The sequence below is a fragment of the Phyllobates terribilis genome, unplaced genomic scaffold (assembly GCF_046119375.1).
Source record: "Phyllobates terribilis strain yellow unplaced genomic scaffold, ASM4611937v1 Scaffold_21__1_contigs__length_20361869, whole genome shotgun sequence".
NCBI lineage: Eukaryota > Metazoa > Chordata > Amphibia > Anura > Dendrobatidae > Phyllobates > Phyllobates terribilis.
Window position 1 is genome coordinate 2,820,095 of NW_027362781.1, and position 22,569 is coordinate 2,842,663.

The following is a 22,569-nucleotide window of genomic DNA, read 5'->3' on the forward strand; positions in this document are numbered from 1 at the left end:
CATGGGTTAAAACAACATAAATACAATTTAATAAAGCATAGGATAAAACAACATAAATACAATTTAATAAAGCATAGGATAAAACAACATAAACACAATTTAATAAAGCATAGGATAAAACAACATAAATACAATTTAATAAAGCATAGGATAAAACAACATAAATACAATTTAATAAAGCATAGGTTAAAACTACATAAATACAATTTAATAAAGTATAGAACAAAACAACATAAACACAATTTAATAAAGAATAGGATAAAACAACATAAATACAATTTAATAAAGCATAGGATAAAACAACATAAATACAGTTTAATAAAGCATAGGTTAAAACAACATAAATACAATTTAATAAAGCATAGGATAAAACAACATAAACACAATTTAATAAAGCATAGGATAAAACAACATAAATACAATTTAATAAAGCATAGGATAAAACAACATAAATGCAGTTTAATAAAGCAAACAATAAAAAACATAAATACAATTTAATAAAGCAAAGGATAAAACAACATAAATACAATTTAATAAAGCATAGGATAAAACAACATAAATACAATTTAATAAAGCATAGGATAAAACAACATAAATACAATTTAATAAAGCATAGGATAAAACAACATAAATACAATTTAATAAAGCATAGGATAAAACAACATAAATACAATTTAATAAAGCATAGGATAAAACAACATAAATGCAGTTTAATAAAGCATACAATAAAAAACATAAATACAATTTAATAAAGCAAAGGATAAAACAACATAAATACAATTTAATAAAGCATAGGATAAAACAACATAAATACAATTTAATAAAGCATAGAATAAAACAACATAAATACAATTTAATAAAGCATAGGATAAAACAACATAAATGCAGTTTAATAAAGCATAGAATAAAACAACATAAATACAATTTAATAAAGCATAGGATAAAACAACATAAATACAATTTAAAAAAGCATAGGATAAAACAACATAAACACAATTTAATAAATCATAGGATAAAAGAACATAAATACAATCTAATAAAGCATGGGTTAAAACAACATAAATACAATTTAATAAAGCATAGGAAAAAACAACATAAATACAATTTAATAAAGCATAGGATAAAACAACATAAGCACAATTTAATAAAGCATAGGATAAAACAACATAAATACAATTTAATAAAGCATGGGTTAAAACAACATAAATACAATTTAATAAAGCATGGGTTAAAACAACATAAATACAATTTAATAAAGCATAGGATAAAACAAGATAAACACACTTTAATAAAGCATAGGATAAAACAACATAAATACAATTTAATAAAGCATAGGATAAAACAACATAAATACAATTTAATAAAGCATAGTTTAAAACAACATAAATACAATTTAATAAAGTATAGGATAAAACAACATAAACACAATTTAATAAAGCATAAGATAAAACAACATAAATACAATTTAATAAAGCATAGGATAAAACAACATAAATACAATTTAATAAAGCATAGGTTAAAACAAAATAAATACAATTTAATAAAGCATAGGATAAAACAACATAAATACAATTTAATAAAGCATAGGAAAAAACAACATAAACACAATTTAATAAAGCATAGGATAAAACAACATAAATACAATTTAATAAAGCATAGGATAAAACAACATAAATACAATTTAATAAAGCATAGGTTAAAACAACATAAATACAATTTAATAAAGTATAGGATAAAACAACATACATACAATTTAATAAAGCATAGGTTAAAACAACATAAATACAATTTAATAAAGCATAGGATAAAACAACATAAATACAATTTAATAAAGCATAGGATAAAACAACATAAATACAATTTAATAAAGCATAGGATAAAACAACATAAATACAATTTAATAAAGCATAGGTTAAAACAACATAAATACAATTTAATAAAGTATAGGATAAAACAACATAAATACAATTTAATAAAGCATAGGATAAAACAACATAAATACAATTTAATAAAGCATAGGATAAAACAACATAAATACAATTTAATAAAGCATAGGATAAAACAACATAAATACAATTTAATAAAGCATAGGATAAAACAACATAAATACAATTTAATAAAGCATAGGATAAAACAACATAAATACAATTTAATAAAGCATAGGATAAAACAACATAAATGCAGTTTAATAAAGCATACAATAAAAAGCATAAATACAATTTAATAAAGCAAAGGATAAAACAACATAAATACAATTTAATAAAGCATAGGATAAAACAACATAAATACAATTTAATAAAGCATAGAATAAAACAACATAAATACAATTTAATAAAGCATAGGATAAAACAACATAAATGCAGTTTAATAAAGCATAGAATAAAACAACATAAATACAATTTAATAAAGCATAGGATAAAACAACATAAATACAATTTAAAAAAGCATAGGATAAAACAACATAAACACAATTTAATAAATCATAGGATAAAAGAACATAAATACAATCTAATAAAGCATGGGTTAAAACAACATAAATCCAATTTAATAAAGCATAGGAAAAAACAACATAAATACAATTTAATAAAGCATAGGATAAAACAACATAAGCACAATTTAATAAAGCATAGGATAAAACAACATAAATACAATTTAATAAAGCATGGGTTAAAACAACATAAATACAATTTAATAAAGCATGGGTTAAAACAACATAAATACAATTTAATAAAGCATAGGATAAAACAAGATAAACACACTTTAATAAAGCATAGGATAAAACAACATAAATACAATTTAATAAAGCATAGGATAAAACAACATAAATACAATTTAATAAAGCATAGTTTAAAACAACATAAATACAATTTAATAAAGTATAGGATAAAACAACATAAACACAATTTAATAAAGCATAAGATAAAACAACATAAATTCAATTTAATAAAGCATAGGATAAAACAACATAAATACAATTTAATAAAGCATAGGTTAAAACAAAATAAATACAATTTAATAAAGCATAGGATAAAACAACATAAATACAATTTAATAAAGCATAGGATAAAACAACATAAACACAATTTAATAAAGCATAGGATAAAACAACATAAATACAATTTAATAAAGCATAGGATAAAACAACATAAATACAATTTAATAAAGCATAGGTTAAAACAACATAAATACAATTTAATAAAGTATAGGATAAAACAACATACATACAATTTAATAAAGCATAGGTTAAAACAACATAAATACAATTTAATAAAGCATAGGATAAAACAACATAAATACAATTTAATAAAGCATAGGATAAAACAACATAAATACAATTTAATAAAGCATAGGATAAAACAACATAAATACAATTTAATAAAGCATAGGTTAAAACAACATAAATACAATTTAATAAAGTATAGGATAAAACAACATAAATACAATTTAATAAAGCATAGGATAAAACAACATAAATACAATTTAATAAAGCATAGGATAAAACAACATAAATACAATTTAATAAAGCATAGGATAAAACAACATTAATACAATTTAATAAAGCATAGGATAAAACAACATAAACACAATTTAAGAAAGCATAGGATAAAACAACATAAATACAATTTAATAAAGCATAGGTTAAAACAACATAAATACAATTTAATAAAGTGTAGGATAAAACAACATAAATACAATTTAATAAAGCATAGGATAAAACAACATAAATACAATTTAATAAAGCATAGGATAAAACAACATAAATACAATTTAATAAAGCATAGGATAAAACAACATAAATACAATTTAATAAAGCATAGAAAAAAACAACATAAATACAATTTAATAAAGCATAGGATAAAACAACATAAATGCAGTTTAATAAAGCATAGAATAAAACAACATAAATACAATTTAATAAAGCATAGGATAAAACAACATAAACACAATTTAATAAAGCATAGGATAAAACAACATAAATACAATTTAATAAAGCATGGGTTAAAACAACATAAATACAATTTAATAAAGCATAGGATAAAACAACATAAATACAATTTAATAAAGCATGGGTTAAAACAACATAAATGCAATTTAATAAAGCATAGGATAAAACAACATAAATACAATTTAATAAAGCATGGGTTAAAACAACATAAATACAATTTAATAAAGCGTGGGTTAAAACAACATAAATACAATTTAATAAAGCATAGGATAAAACAAGATAAGCACAATTTAATAAAGCATAGGATAAAACAACATAAATACAATTTAATAAAGCATAGGATAAAACAACATAAATACAATTTAATAAAGCATAGTTTAAAACAACATAAATACAATTTAATAAAGTATAGGATAAAACAACATAAACACAATTTAATAAAGCATAAGATAAAACAACATAAATACAATTTAATAAAGCATAGGATAAAACAACATAAATACAATTAAATAAAGCATAGGTTAAAACAAAATAAATACAATTTAATAAAGCATAGGATAAAACAACATAAATACAATTTAATAAAGCATAGGATAAAACAACATAAACACAATTTAATAAAGCATAGGATAAAACAACATAAATACAATTTAATATAGCATAGGATAAAACAACATAAATACAATTTAATAAAGCATAGGTTAAAACAACATAAATACAATTTAATAAAGTATAGGATAAAACAACATACATACAATATAATAAAGCATAGGTTAAAACAACATAAATACAATTTAATAATGCATGGGTTAAAACAACATAAATACAATTTAATAAAGCATAGGATAAAACAACATAAATACAATTTAATAAAGCATAGGATAAAACAACATAAATGCAGTTTAATAAAGCATAGAATAAAACAACATAAATACAATTTAATAAAGCATAGGATAAAACAACATAAATACAATTTAAAAAAGCATAGGATAAAACAACATAAACACATTTTAATAAAGCATAGGATAAAACAACATAAATACAATTTAATAAAGCATGGGTTAAAACAACATGAATACAATTTAATAAAGCATAGGAAAAAACAACATAAATACAATTTAATAAAGCATAGGATAAAACAACATAAATACAATTTAATAAAGCATAGTTTAAAACAACATAAATACAATTTAATAAAGTATAGGATAAAACAACATAAACACAATTTAATAAAGCATAGGATAAAACAACATAAATACAATTTAATAAAGCATAGGATAAAACAACATAAATACAATTTAGTAAAGCATAGGATAAAACAACATAAATACAATTTAATAAAGTATAGGATAAAACAACATACATACAATTTAATAAAGCATAGGTTAAAACAACATAAATACAATTTAATAAAGCATAGGATAAAACAACATAAATACAATTTAATAAAGCATAGGATAAAACAACATAAATACAATTTAATAAAGCATAGGATAAAACAACATAAATACAATTTAATAAAGCATAGGTTAAAACAACATAAATACAATTTAATAAAGCATAGGATAAAACAACATAAATACAATTTAATAAAGCATAGGATAAAACAACATAAATACAATTTAATAAAGCATAGGATAAAACAACATAAATACAATTTAATAAAGCATAGGATAAAACAACATTAATACAATTTAATAAAGCATAGGATAAAACAACATAAACACAATTTAATAAAGCATAGGATAAAACAACATAAATACAATTTAATAAAGCATAGGTTAAAACAGCATAAATACAATTTAATAAAGTATAGGATAAAACAACATAAATACAATTTAATAAAGCATAGGATAAAACAACATAAATACAATTTAATAAAGCATAGGATAAAACAACATAAATACAATTTAATAAAGCATAGGATAAAACAACATAAATACAATTTAATAAAGCATAGAAAAAAACAACATAAATACAATTTAATAAAGCATAGGATAAAACAACATAAATGCAGTTTAATAAAGCATAGAATAAAACAACATAAATACAATTTAATAAAGCATAGGATAAAACAACATAAATACAATTTAAAAAAGCATAGGATAAAACAACATAAACACAATTTAATAAAGCATAGGATAAAACAACATAAATACAATTTAATAAAGCATGGGTTAAAACAACATAAATACAATTTAATAAAGCATAGGATAAAACAACATAAATACAATTTAATAAAGCATAGGATAAAACAACATAAGCACAATTTAATAAAGCATAGGATAAAACAACATAAATACAATTTAATAAAGCATGGGTTACAACAACATAAATGCAATTTAATAAAGAATGGGTTAAAACAACATAAATACAATTTAATAAAGCATAGGTTAAAACAAGATAAACACAATTTAATAAAGCATAGGATAAAACAACATAAATACAATTTAATAAAGCATAGGATAAAACAACATAAATACAATTTAATAAAGCATAGTTTAAAACATCATAAATACAATTTAATAAAGTATAGGATAAAACAACATAAACACAATTTAATAAAGCATAGGATAAAACAACATAAATACAATTTAATAAAGCATAGGATAAAACAACATAAATACAATTTAATAAAGCATAGGTTAAAACAAAATAAATACAATTTAATAAAGCATAGAATAAAACAACATAAATACAATTTAATAAAGCATAGGATAAAACAACATAAACACAATTTAATAAAGCATAGGATAAAACAACATAAATACAATTTAATAAAGCATAGGATAAAACAACATAAATGCAATTTAATAAAGCATAGGTTAAAACAACATAAATACAATTTAATAAAGTATAGGATAAAACAACATACATACAATTTAATAAAGCATAGGATAAAACAACATAAATACAATTTAATAAAGCATAGGATAAAACAACATAAATACAATTTAATAAAGCATAGGAAAAAACAACATAAATACAATTTAATAAAGCATAGGTTAAAACAACATAAATACAATTTAATAAAGTATAGGATAAAACAACATAAATACAATTTAATAAAGCATAGGATAAAACAACATAAATACAATTTAATAAAGCATAGGATAAAACAACATAAATACAATTTAATAAAGCATAGAATAAAACAACATTAATACAATTTAATAAAGCATAGGATAAAACAACATAAACACAATTTAATAAAGCAAAGGATAAAACAACATAAATACAATTTAATAAAGCATGGGTTAAAACAACATAAATACAATTTAATAATGCATGGGTTAAAACAACATAAATACAATTTAATAAAGCATAGGATAAAACAACATAAATACAATTTAATAAAGCATAGGATAAAACAACATAAACACAATTTAATAAAGCATAGGATAAAACAACATAAATACAATTTAATAAAGCATAGGATTAAACAACATAAATACAATTTAATAAAGCATAGGTTAAAACAACATAAATACAATTTAATAAAGTATAGAACAAAACAACATAAACACAATTTAATAAAGAATAGGATAAAACAACATAAATACTATTTAATAAAGCATAGGATAAAACAACATAAATACAATTTAATAAAGCATAGGATAAAACAACATAAATACAATTTAATAAAGCATAGGATAAAACAACATAAATACAGTTTAATAAAGCATAGGTTAAAACAACATAAATACAATTTAATAAAGCATAGGATAAAACAACATAAACACAATTTAATAAAGCATAGGATAAAACAACATAAATACAATTTAATAAAGCATAGGATAAAACAACATAAATGCAGTTTAGTAAAGCATACAATAAAAAACATAAATACAATTTAATAAAGCAAAGGATAAAACAACATAAATACAATTTAATAAAGCATAGGATAAAACAACATAAATACAATTTAATAAAGCATAGGATAAAACAACATAAATACAATTTAATAAAGCATAGGATAAAACAACATAAATACAATTTAATAAAGCATAGGATAAAACAACATAAATACAATTTAATAAAGCATAGGATAAAACAACATAAATGCAGTTTAATAAAGCATACAATAAAAAACATAAATACAATTTAATAAAGCAAAGGATAAAACAACATAAATACAATTTAATAAAGCATAGGATAAAACAACATAAATACAATTTAATAAAGCATAGAATAAAACAACATAAATACAATTTAATAAAGCATAGGATAAAACAACATAAATGCAGTTTAATAAAGCATAGAATAAAACAACATAAATACAATTTAATAAAGCATAGGATAAAACAACATAAATACAATTTAAAAAAGCATAGGATAAAACAACATAAACACAATTTAATAAATCATAGGATAAAACAACATAAATACAATCTAATAAAGCATGGGTTAAAACAACATAAATACAATTTAATAAAGCATAGGAAAAACAACATAAATACAATTTAATAAAGCATAGGATAAAACAACATAAGCACAATTTAATAAAGCATAGGATAAAACAACATAAATACAATTTAATAAAGCATGGGTTAAAACAACATAAATACAATTTAATAAAGCATGGGTTAAAACAACATAAATACAATTTAATAAAGCATAGGATAAAACAAGATAAACACAATTTAATAAAGCATAGGATAAAACAAGATAAATACAATTTAATAAAGCATAGGATAAAACAACATAAATACAATTTAATAAAGCATAGTTTAAAACAACATAAATACAATTTAATAAAGTATAGGATAAAACAACATAAACACAATTTAATAAAGCATAAGATAAAACAACATAAATACAATTTAATAAAGCATAGGATAAAACAACATAAATACAATTTAATAAAGCATAGGTTAAAACAAAATAAATACAATTTAATAAAGCATAGGATAAAACAACATAAATACAATTTAATAAAGCATAGGATAAAACAACATAAACACAATTTAATAAAGCATAGGATAAAACAACATAAATACAATTTAATAAAGCATAGGATAAAACAACATAAATACAATTTAATAAAGCATAGGTTAAAACAACATAAATACAATTTAATAAAGTATAGGATAAAACAACATACATACAATTTAATAAAGCATAGGTTAAAACAACATAAATACAATTTAATAAAGCATAGGATAAAACAACATAAATACAATTTAATAAAGCATAGGATAAAACAACATAAATACAATTTAATAAAGCATAGGATAAAACAACATTAATACAATTTAATAAAGCATAGGATAAAACAACATAAACACAATTTAATAAAGCAAAGGATAAAACAACATAAATACAATTTAATAAAGCATGGGTTAAAACAACATAAATACAATTTAATAATGCATGGGTTAAAACAACATAAATACAATTTAATAAAGCATAGGATAAAACAACATACATACAATTTAATAAAGCATAGGATAAAACAACATAAACACAATTTAATAAAGCATAGGATAAAACAACATAAATACAATTTAATAAAGCATAGGATAAAACAACATAAATACAATTTAATAAAGCATAGGTTAAAACTACATAAATACAATTTAATAAAGTATAGAACAAAACAACATAAACACAATTTAATAAAGAATAGGATAAAACAACATAAATACAATTTAATAAAGCATAGGATAAAACAACATAAATACAGTTTAATAAAGCATAGGTTAAAACAACATAAATACAATTTAATAAAGCATAGGATAAAACAACATAAACACAATTTAATAAAGCATAGGATAAAACAACATAAATACAATTTAATAAAGCATAGGATAAAACAACATAAATGCAGTTTAATAAAGCATACAATAAAAAACATAAATACAATTTAATAAAGCAAAGGATAAAACAACATAAATACAATTTAATAAAGCATAGGATAAAACAACATAAATACAATTTAATAAAGCATAGGATAAAACAACATAAATACAATTTAATAAAGCATAGGATAAAACAACATAAATACAATTTAATAAAGCATAGGATAAAACAACATAAATGCAGTTTAGTAAAGCATACAATAAAAAACATAAATACAATTTAATAAAGCAAAGGATAAAACAACATAAATACAATTTAATAAAGCATAGGATAAAACAACATAAATACAATTTAATAAAGCATAGAATAAAAGAACATAAATACAATCTAATAAAGCATGGGTTAAAACAACATAAATACAATTTAATAAAGCATAGGAAAAAACAACATAAATACAATTTAATAAAGCATAGGATAAAACAACATAAGCACAATTTAATAAAGCATAGGATAAAACAACATAAATATAATTTAATAAAGCATGGGTTAAAACAACATAAATACAATTTAATAAAGCATGGGTTAAAACAACATAAATACAATTTAATAAAGCATAGGATAAAACAAGATAAACACACTTTAATAAAGCATAGGATAAAACAACATAAATACAATTTAATAAAGCATAGGATAAAACAACATAAATACAATTTAATAAAGCATAGTTTAAAACAACATAAATACAATTTAATAAAGTATAGGATAAAACAACATAAACACAATTTAATAAAGCATAAGATAAAACAACATAAATACAATTTAATAAAGCATAGGATAAAACAACATAAATACAATTTAATAAAGCATAGGTTAAAACAAAATAAATACAATTTAATAAAGCATAGGATAAAACAACATAAATACAATTTATTAAAGCATAGGATAAAACAACATAAACACAATTTAATAAAGCTAGGATAAAACAACATAAATACAATTTAATAAAGCATAGGATAAAACAACATAAATACAATTTAATAAAGCATAGGTTAAAACAACATAAATACAATTTAATAAAGTATAGGATAAAACAACATACATACAATTTAATAAAGCATAGGTTAAAACAACATAAATACAATTTAATAAAGCATAGGATAAAACAACATAACTACAATTTAATAAAGCATAGGATAAAACAACATAAATACAATTTAATAAAGCATAGGATAAAACAACATAAATACAATTTAATAAAGCATAGGTTAAAACAACATAAATACAATTTAATAAAGTATAGGATAAAACAACATAAATACAATTTAATAAAGCATAGGATAAAACAACATAAATACAATTTAATAAAGCATAGGATAAAACAACATAAATACAATTTAATAAAGCATAGGATAAAACAACATAAATACAATTTAATAAAGCATAGGATAAAACAACATAAATACAATTTAATAAAGCATAGGATAAAACAACATAAATACAATTTAATAAAGCATAGGATAAAACAACATAAATGCAGTTTAATAAAGCATACAATAAAAAACATAAACACAATTTAATAAAGCAAAGGATAAAACAACATAAATACAATTTAATAAAGCATAGGATAAAACAACATAAATACAATTTAATAAAGCATAGAATAAAACAACATAAATACAATTTAATAAAGCATAGGATAAAACAACATAAATGCAGTTTAATAAAGCATAGAATAAAACAACATAAATACAATTTAATAAAGCATAGGATAAAACAACATAAATACAATTTAAAAAAGCATAGGATAAAACAACATAAACACAATTTAATAAATCATAGGATAAAAGAACATAAATACAATCTAATAAAGCATGGGTTAAAACAACATAAATACAATTTAATAAAGCATAGGAAAAAACAACATAAATACAATTTAATAAAGCATAGGATAAAACAACATAAGCACAATTTAATAAAGCATAGGATAAAACAACATAAATACAATTTAATAAAGCATGGGTTAAAACAACATAAATACAATTTAATAAAGCATGGGTTAAAACAACATAAATACAATTTAATAAAGCATAGGATAAAACAAGATAAACACACTTTAATAAAGCATAGGATAAAACAACATAAATACAATTTAATAAAGCATAGGATAAAACAACATAAATACAATTTAATAAAGCATAGTTTAAAACAACATAAATACAATTTAATAAAGTATAGGATAAAACAACATAAACACAATTTAATAAAGCATAAGATAAAACAACATAAATACAATTTAATAAAGCATAGGATAAAACAACATAAATACAATTTAATAAAGCATAGGTTAAAACAACATAAATACAATTTAATAAAGCATAGGATAAAACAACATAAATACAATTTAATAAAGCATAGGATAAAACAACATAAACACAATTTAATAAAGCATAGGATAAAACAACATAAATACAATTTAATAAAGCATAGGATAAAACAACATAAATACAATTTAATAAAGCATAGGTTAAAACAACATAAATACAATTTAATAAAGTATAGGATAAAACAACATACATACAATTTAATAAAGCATAGGTTAAAACAACATAAATACAATTTAATAAAGCATAGGATAAAACAACATAAATACAATTTAATAAAGCATAGGATAAAACAACATAAATACAATTTAATAAAGCATAAGATAAAACAACATAAATACAATTTAATAAAGCATAGGTTAAAACAACATAAATACAATTTAATAAAGTATAGGATAAAACAACATAAATACAATTTAATAAAGCATAGGATAAAACAACATAAATACAATTTAATAAAGCATAGGATAAAACAACATAAATACAATTTAATAAAGCATAGGATAAAACAACATTAATACAATTTAATAAAGCATAGGATAAAACAACATAAACACAATTTAATAAAGCATAGGATAAAACAACATAAATACAATTTAATAAAGCATAGGTTAAAACAACATAAATACAATTTAATAAAGTGTAGGATAAAACAACATAAATACAATTTAATAAAGCATAGGATAAAACAACATAAATACAATTTAATAAAGCATAGGATAAAACAACATAAATACAATTTAATAAAGCATAGAAAAAAACAACATAAATACAATTTAATAAAGCATAGGATAAAACAACATAAATGCAGTTTAATAAAGCATAGAATAAAACAACATAAATACAATTTAATAAAGCATAGGATAAAACAACATAAACACAATTTAATAAAGCATAGGATAAAACAACATAAATACAATTTAATAAAGCATGGGTTAAAACAACATAAATACAATTTAATAAAGCATAGGATAAAACAACATAAATACAATTTAATAAAGCATGGGTTAAAACAACATAAATACAATTTAATAAAGCATAGGATAAAACAACATAAATACAATTTAATAAAGCATAGGATAAAACAACATAAGCACAATTTAATAAAGCATAAGATAAAACAACATAAATACAATTTAATAAAGCATGGGTTAAAACAACATAAATGCAATTTAATAAAGCATGGGTTAAAACAACATAAATACAATTTAATAAAGCATAGGTTAAAACAAGATAAACACAATTTAATAAAGCATAGGATAAAACAACATAAATACAATTTAATAAAGCATAGGATAAAACAAAATAAATACAATTTAATAAAGCATAGTTTAAAACAACATAAATACAATTTAATAAAGTATAGGATAAAACAACATAAACACAATTTAATAAAGCATAGGATAAAACAACATAAATACAATTTAATAAAGCATAGGATAAAACAACATAAATACAATTTAATAAAGCATAGGTTAAAACAAAATAAATACAATTTAATAAAGCATAGGATAAAACAACATAAATACAATTTAATAAAGCATAGGATAAAACAACATAAACACAATTTAATAAAGCATAGGATAAAACAACATAAATACAATTTAATAAAGCATAGGATAAAACAACATAAATGCAATTTAATAAAGCATAGGTTAAAACAACATAAATACAATTTAATAAAGTATAGGATAAAACAACATACATACAATTTAATAAAGCATAGGTTAAAACAACATAAATACAATTTAATAAAGCATAGGATAAAACAACATAAATACAATTTAATAAAGCATAGGATAAAACAACATAAATACAATTTAATAAATTATAGGATAAAACAACATAAATACAATCTAATAAAGCATGGGTTAAAACAACAAAAATACAATTTAATAAAGCATAGGAAAAAACAACATAAATACAATTTAATAAAGCATAGGATAAAACAACATAAGCACAATTTAATAAAGCATAGGATAAAACAACATAAATACAATTTAATAAAGCATGGGTTAAAACAACATAAATACAATTTAATAAAGCATGGGTTAAAACAACATAAATACAATTTAATAAAGCATAGGATAAAACAACATAAATACAATTTAATAAATTATAGGATAAAACAACATAAATACAATCTAATAAAGCATGGGTTAAAACAACATAAATACAATTTAATAAAGCATAGGAAAAAACAACATAAATACAATTTAATAAAGCATAGGATAAAACAACATAAGCACAATTTAATAAAGCATAGGATAAAACAACATAAATACAATTTAATAAAGCATGGGTTAAAACAACATAAATACAATTTAATAAAGCATGGGTTAAAACAACATAAACACAATTTAATAAAGCATAGGATAAAACAACATAAATACAATTTAATAAATCGTAGGATAAAACAACATAAATACAATTTAATAAAGCATAGTTTAAAACAACATAAATACAATTTAATAAAGTATAGGATAAAACAACATAAACACAATTTAATAAAGCATAAGATAAAACAACATAAATACAATTTAATAAAGCATAGGATAAAACAACATAAATACAATTTAATAAAGCATAGGATAAAACAAAATAAATACAATTTAATAAAGCATAGGATAAAACAACATAAATACAATTTAATAAAGCATAGGATAAAACAACATAAATACAATTTAATAAAGCATAGGATAAAACAACATAAATACAATTTAATAAAGCATAGGTTAAAACAACATAAATACAATTTAATAAAGTATAGGATAAAACAACATACATACAATTTAATAAAGCATAGGTTAAAACAACATAAATACAATTTAATAAAGCATAGGATAAAACAACATAAATACAATTTAATAAAGCATAGGATAAAACAACATAAATACAATTTAATAAAGCATAGGATAAAACAACATAAATACAATTTAATAAAGCATAGGTTAAAACAACATAAATATAATTTAATAAAGTATAGGATAAAACAACATAAATACAATTTAATAAAGCATAGGATAAAACAACATAAATACAATTTAATAAAGCATAGGATAAAACAACATAAATACAATTTAATAAAGCATAGGATAAAACAACATAAATACAATTTATTAAATTATAGGATAAAACAACATAAATACAATCTAATAAAGCATGGGTTAAAACAACAAAAATACAATTTAATAAAGCATAGGAAAAAACAACATAAATACAATTTAATAAAGCATAGGATAAAACAACATAAGCACAATTTAATAAAGCATAGGATAAAACAACATAAATACAATTTAATAAAGCATGGGTTAAAACAACATAAATACAATTTAATAAAGCATGGGTTAAAACAACATAAATACAATTTAATAAAGCATAGGATAAAACAACATAAATACAATTTAATAAATTATAGGATAAAACAACATAAATACAATCTAATAAAGCATGGGTTAAAACAACATAAATACAATTTAATAAAGCATAGGAAAAAACAACATAAATACAATTTAATAAAGCATAGGATAAAACAACATAAGCACAATTTAATAAAGCATAGGATAAAACACCATAAATACAATTTAATAAAGCATGGGTTAAAACAACATAAATACAATTTAATAAAGCATGGGTTAAAACAACATAAACACAATTTAATAAAGCATAGGATAAAACAACATAAATACAATTTAATAAAGCGTAGGATAAAACAACATAAATACAATTTAATAAAGCATAGTTTAAAACAACATAAATACAATTTAATAAAGTATAGGATAAAACAACATAAACACAATTTAATAAAGCATAAGATAAAACAACATAAATACAATTTAATAAAGCATAGGATAAAACAACATAAATACAATTTAATAAAGCATAGGATAAAACAAAATAAATACAATTTAATAAAGCATAGGATAAAACAACATAAATACAATTTAATAAAGCATAGGATAAAACAACATAAATACAATTTAATAAAGCATAGGATAAAACAACATAAATACAATTTAATAAAGCATAGGTTAAAACAACATAAATACAATTTAATAAAGTATAGGATAAAACAACATACATACAATTTAATAAAGCATAGGTTAAAACAACATAAATACAATTTAATAAAGCATAGGATAAAACAACATAAATACAATTTAATAAAGCATAGGATAAAACAACATAAATACAATTTAATAAAGCATAGGATAAAACAACATAAATACAATTTAATAAAGCATAGGTTAAAACAACATAAATATAATTTAATAAAGTATAGGATAAAACAACATAAATACAATTTAATAAAGCATAGGATAAAACAACATAAATACAATTTAATAAAGCATAGGATAAAACAACATAAATACAATTTAATAAAGCATAGGATAAAACAACATTAATACAATTTAATAAAGCATAGGATAAAACAACATAAACACAATTTAATAAAGCATAGGATAAAACAACATAAATACAATTTAATAAAGCATAGGTTAAAACAACATAAATACAATTTAATAAAGTGTAGGATAAAACAACATAAATACAATTTAATAAAGCATAGGATAAAACAACATAAATACAATTTAATAAAGCATAGGATAAAACAACATAAATACAATTTAATAAAGCATAGGATAAAACAACATAAATACAATTTAATAAAGCATAGGATAAAACAACATAAATGCAGTTTAATAAAGCATAGAATAAAACAACATAAATACAATTTAATAAAGCATAGGATAAAACAACATAAACACAATTTAATAAAGCATAGGATAAAACAACATAAATACAATTTAATAAAGCATGGGTTAAAACAACATAAATACAATTTAATAAAGCATAGGATAAAACAACATAAATACAATTTAATAAAGCATGGGTTAAAACAACATAAATACAATTTAATAAAGCATAGGATAAAACAACATAAATACAATTTAATAAAGCATAGGATAAAACAACATAAGCACAATTTAATAAAGCATAAGATAAAACAACATAAATACAATTTAATAAAGCATGGGTTAAAACAACATAAATGCAATTTAATAAAGCATGGGTTAAAACAACATAAATACAATTTAATAAAGCATAGGTTAAAACAAGATAAACACAATTTAATAAAGCATAGGATAAAACAACATAAATACAATTTAATAAAGCATAGGATAAAACAAAATAAATACAATTTAATAAAGCATAGTTTAAAACAACATAAATACAATTTAATAAAGTATAGGATAAAACAACATAAACACAATTTAATAAAGCATAGGATAAAACAACATAAATACAATTTAATAAAGCATAGGATAAAACAACATAAATACAATTTAATAAAGCATAGGTTAAAACAAAATAAATACAATTTAATAAAGCATAGGATAAAACAACATAAATACAATTTAATAAAGCATAGGATAAAACAACATAAACACAATTTAATAAAGCATAGGATAAAACAACATAAATACAATTTAATAAAGCATAGGATAAAACAACATAAATGCAATTTAATAAAGCATAGGTTAAAACAACATAAATACAATTTAATAAAGTATAGGATAAAACAACATACATACAATTTAATAAAGCATAGGTTAAAACAACATAAATACAATTTAATAAAGCATAGGATAAAACAACATAAATACAATTTAATAAAGCATAGGATAAAACAACATAAATACAATTTAATAAAGCATAGGTTAAAACAAAATAAATACAATTTAATAAAGCATAGGATAAAACAACATAAATACAATTTAATAAAGCATAGGATAAAACAACATAAACACAATTTAATAAAGCATAGGATAAAACAACATAAATACAATTTAATAAAGCATAGGATAAAACAACATAAATACAATTTAATAAAGCATAGGTTAAAACAACATAAATACAATTTAATAAAGTATAGGATAAAACAACATACATACAATTTAATAAAGCATAGGTTAAAACAACATAAATACAATTTAATAAAGCATAGGATAAAACAACATAAATACAATTTAATAAAGCATAGGATAAAACAACATAAATACAATTTAATAAAGCATAGGATAAAACAACATAAATACAATTTAATAAAGCATAGGTTAAAACAACATAAATACAATTTAATAAAGTATAGGATAAAACAACATAAATACAATTTAATAAAGCAAAGGATAAAACAACATAAACACAATTTAATAAAGCATAGGATAAAACAACATAAATACAATTTAATAAAGCATAGGATAAAACAACATTAATACAATTTAATAAAGCATAGGATAAAACAACATAAACACAATTTAATAAAGCATAGGATAAAACAACATAAATATAATTTAATAAAGCATAGGTTAAAACAACATAAATACAATTTAATAAAGTGTAGGATAAAACAACATAAATACAATTTAATAAAGCATAGGATAAAACAAGATAAATACAATTTAATAAAGCATAGGATAAAACAACATAAATACAATTTAATAAAGCATAGGATAAAACAACATAAATACAATTTAATAAAGCATAGAAAAAAACAACATAAATACAATTTAATAAAGCATAGGATAAAACAACATAAATGCAGTTTAATAAAGCATAGAATAAAACAACATAAATACAATTTAATAAAGCATAGGATAAAACAACATAAATACAATTTTAAAAAGCATAGGATAAAACAACATAAACACAATTTAATAAAGCATAGGATAAAACAACATAAATACAATTTAATAAAGCATGGGTTAAAACAACATAAATACAATTTAATAAAGCATAGGATAAAACAACATAAATACAATTTAATAAAGCATAGGATAAAACAACATAAGCACAATTTAATAAAGCATAGGATAAAACAACATAAATACAATTTAATAAAGCATGGGTTAAAACAACATAAATGCAATTTAATAAAGCATGGGTTAAAACAACATAAATACAATTTAATAAAGCATAGGTTAAAACAAGATAAACACAATTTAATACAGCATAGGATAAAACAACATAAATACAATTTAATAAAGCATAGGATAAAAAAAGTAAATACAATTTCATAAAGCATAGTTTAAAACAACATAAATACAATTTAATAAAGTATAGGATAAAACAACATAAACACAATTTAATAAAGCATAGGATAAAACAACATAAATACAATTTAATAAAGCATAGGATAAAACAACATAAATACAATTTAATAAAGCATAGGTTAAAACAAAATAAATACAATTTAATAAAGCATAGGATAAAACAACATAAATACAATTTAATAAAGCATAGGATAAAACAACATAAACACAATTTAATTAAGCATAGGATAAAACAACATAAATACAATTTAATAAAGCATAGGATAAAACAACATAAATACAATTTAATAAAGCATAGGTTAAAACAACATAAATACAATTTAATAAAGTATAGGATAAAACAACATTCATACAATTTAATAAAGCATAGGTTAAAACAACATAAATACAATTTAATAAAGCATAGGATAAAACAACATAAATACAATTTAATAAAGCATAGGATAAAACAACATAAATACAATTTAATAAAGCATAGGATAAAACAACATAAATACAATTTAATAAAGCATAGTTTAAAACAACATAAATACAATTTAATAAAGTATAGGATAAAACAACATAAACACAATTTAATAAAGCATAAGATAAAACAACATAAATACAATTTAATAAAGCATAGGATAAAACAACATAAATACAATTTAATAAAGCATAGGTTAAAACAACATAAATACAATTTAATAAAGCATAGGATAAAACAACATAAATACAATTTAATAAAGCATAGGATAAAACAACATAAACACAATTTAATAAAGCATAGGATAAAACAACATAAATACAATTTAATAAAGCATAGGATAAAACAACATAAATACAATTTAATAAAGCATAGGTTAAAACAACATAAATACAATTTAATAAAGTATAGGATAAAACAACATACATACAATTTAATAAAGCATAGGTTAAAACAACATAAATACAATTTAATAAAGCATAGGATAAAACAACATAAATACAATTTAATAAAGCATAGGATAAAACAACATAAATACAATTTAATAAAGCATAAGATAAAACAACATAAATACAATTTAATAAAGCATAGGTTAAAACAACATAAATACAATTTAATAAAGTATAGGATAAAACAACATAAATACAATTTAATAAAGCATAGGATAAAACAACATAAATACAATTTAATAAAGCATAGGATAAAACAACATAAATACAATTTAATAAAGCATAGGATAAAACAACATTAATACAATTTAATAAAGGATAGGATAAAACAACATAAACACAATTTAATAAAGCATAGGATAAAACAACATAAATACAATTTAATAAAGCATAGGTTAAAACAACATAAATACAATTTAATAAAGTGTAGGATAAAACAACATAAATACAATTTAATAAAGCATAGGATAAAACAACATAAATACAATTTAATAAAGCATAGGATAAAACAACATAAATACAATTTAATAAAGCATAGAAAAAAACAACATAAATACAATTTAATAAAGCATAGGATAAAACAACATAAATGCAGTTTAATAAAGCATAGAATAAAACAACATAAATACAATTTAATAAAGCATAGGATAAAACAACATAAACACAATTTAATAAAGCATAGGATAAAACAACATAAATACAATTTAATAAAGCATGGGTTAAAACAACATAAATACAATTTAATAAAGCATAGGATAAAACAACATAAATACAATTTAATAAAGCATGGGTTAAAACAACATAAATACAATTTAATAAAGCATAGGATAAAACAACATAAATACAATTTAATAAAGCATAGGATAAAACAACATAAGCACAATTTAATAAAGCATAAGATAAAACAACATAAATACAATTTAATAAAGCATGGGTTAAAACAACATAAATGCAATTTAATAAAGCATGGGTTAAAACAACATAAATACAATTTAATAAAGCATAGGTTAAAACAAGATAAACACAATTTAATAAAGCATAGGATAAAACAACATAAATACAATTTAATAAAGCATAGGATAAAACAAAATAAATACAATTTAATAAAGCATAGTTTAAAACAACATAAATACAATTTAATAAAGTATAGGATAAAACAACATAAACACAATTTAATAAAGCATAGGATAAAACAACATAAATACAATTTAATAAAGCATAGGATAAAACAACATAAATACAATTTAATAAAGCATAGGTTAAAACAAAATAAATACAATTTAATAAAGCATAGGATAAAACAACATAAATACAATTTAATAAAGCATAGGATAAAACAACATAAACACAATTTAATAAAGCATAGGATAAAACAACATAAATACAATTTAATAAAGCATAGGATAAAACAACATAAATGCAATTTAATAAAGCATAGGTTAAAACAACATAAATACAATTTAATAAAGTATAGGATAAAACAACATACATACAATTTAATAAAGCATAGGTTAAAACAACATAAATACAATTTAATAAAGCATAGGATAAAACAACATAAATACAATTTAATAAAGCATAGGATAAAACAACATAAATACAATTTAATAAATTATAGGATAAAACAACATAAATACAATCTAATAAAGCATGGGTTAAAACAACAAAAATACAATTTAATAAAGCATAGGAAAAAACAACATAAATACAATTTAATAAAGCATAGGATAAAACAACATAAGCACAATTTAATAAAGCATAGGATAAAACAACATAAATACAATTTAATAAAGCATGGGTTAAAACAACATAAATACAATTTAATAAAGCATGGGTTAAAACAACATAAATACAATTTAATAAAGCATAGGATAAAACAACATAAATACAATTTAATAAATTATAGGATAAAACAACATAAATACAATCTAATAAAGCATGGGTTAAAACAACATAAATACAATTTAATAAAGCATAGGAAAAAACAACATAAATACAATTTAATAAAGCATAGGATAAAACAACATAAGCACAATTTAATAAAGCATAGGATAAAACAACATAAATACAATTTAATAAAGCATGGGTTAAAACAACATAAATACAATTTAATAAAGCATGGGTTAAAACAACATAAACACAATTTAATAAAGCATAGGATAAAACAACATAAATACAATTTAATAAATCGTAGGATAAAACAACATAAATACAATTTAATAAAGCATAGTTTAAAACAACATAAATACAATTTAATAAAGTATAGGATAAAACAACATAAACACAATTTAATAAAGCATAAGATAAAACAACATAAATACAATTTAATAAAGCATAGGATAAAACAACATAAATACAATTTAATAAAGCATAGGATAAAACAAAATAAATACAATTTAATAAAGCATAGGAT